Source organism: Lepus europaeus, chromosome 4 (genome assembly GCF_033115175.1).
Source record: "Lepus europaeus isolate LE1 chromosome 4, mLepTim1.pri, whole genome shotgun sequence".
Taxonomy (NCBI): domain Eukaryota; kingdom Metazoa; phylum Chordata; class Mammalia; order Lagomorpha; family Leporidae; genus Lepus; species Lepus europaeus.
In genome coordinates this window covers 157774241-157775463 of record NC_084830.1, presented here as the reverse complement: position 1 = coordinate 157775463, position 1223 = coordinate 157774241, and the positions used below count along the sequence as shown (strand labels likewise).

Genomic DNA, 1223 nt, shown 5'->3' with positions numbered 1-1223 from the left:
TTACTGAATTTTTAATTCTCATATGACGTATATTTCTAATTTTATGGAATCATCTTTTTCTATCCTCTTATATGTCATTAAGTGTCCCTAAGTACTTATTTTGAACTTACTTTCAGGCAATTGATGATTTCATTTTCTTTGGAGTATCTTGCTAGAGAGTTATTGTATTCCTTTTGAGCCCTTGTATTATGTTGTTGTTATATGCTTCTTTTATGCCTACATTGGCATTTGCTCATCTGGCCTCCACCAATTTTACGAAGTAGCTGTCAGAGTAAAATACTTTCTCCCAGAAATGTGTGATAGAATGTCAGTTGGGTAGGCTATGTTAGCTTTGGTTCCTAGTGGGCACTGTAACATAGTGTCCAGCTACCTTCTTACATTGTAATCATGTCTGCAGGTACCTCAGTTAACAGGGTTTATGGGAAAAATATGATATGCTTCTTAAATTTGTGCGTCATCTTTTGCAGAGGTCACACTAAACTGTATTTTTCTACTTTTAGTATATGTGCCACCAATGTAAGCCCTTTTAGATGTTTTCAAAGCTCATTGATTATAAGATATAATTCATATATAAAATGCAGTAAATAAATCTGCAACTCAATGATTACTACAAAGAAAATTCTCCAGTAGATACCAGGATTATTACCACATTCTAGAACTCCACTTCTGCCTCCTCTTGATCCTGTGCCCTTTTCCTCCCTAGAAATAGCCCATCATTCTGACTTCTATCACTATAGATTATTTGTGCTTGATTTTAAGCTTTTATGAATTGAATCATATAGCATTTTGAATGTAAATTGTTTCACTCAACATTTTATGTTCATTTCACAAGTTTTCCTTGTCATATCATCATATTCAATTTGCAATATTGGATAAATTGTTGCCTTTCCTCAATCGCGAGAACATTTTACTCATTTAATAATTTCTTGCTATTCTCTCTCCCACCAAGTTCCACGTGACCTGAAACTCATAGACAAAGATGTTTGCTCTCTCCCATGTTCCAAAAAGGTTAACATCCAGTCTGATGGAAGGTACTGTAGAGGGTAGGATCCTGTGAAATTTTTTCCAAAATTTCTATTCTCTAAAAGCTTTAACATTTATCTAGCCTCATCTTACTCGATTTTTAGGTGTCCTGGAAAAGAAATAACTTATTGCACCATCATTTTGTTTTCATTTAAAAACAAGGTGAAATGTTGTTGCGTTACTTACTGAAGGGTCTCCAG

General features: G+C 34.2%; 1 pseudogene; it reads right to left on the bottom strand.

The window, feature by feature from the left end:
• Positions 1–423: 423 nt before the first annotated feature.
• LOC133758948 (U6 spliceosomal RNA) lies at positions 424–524 on the bottom strand (annotated as a pseudogene).
• Between the last annotated feature and the right edge of the window lie 699 nt (positions 525–1223).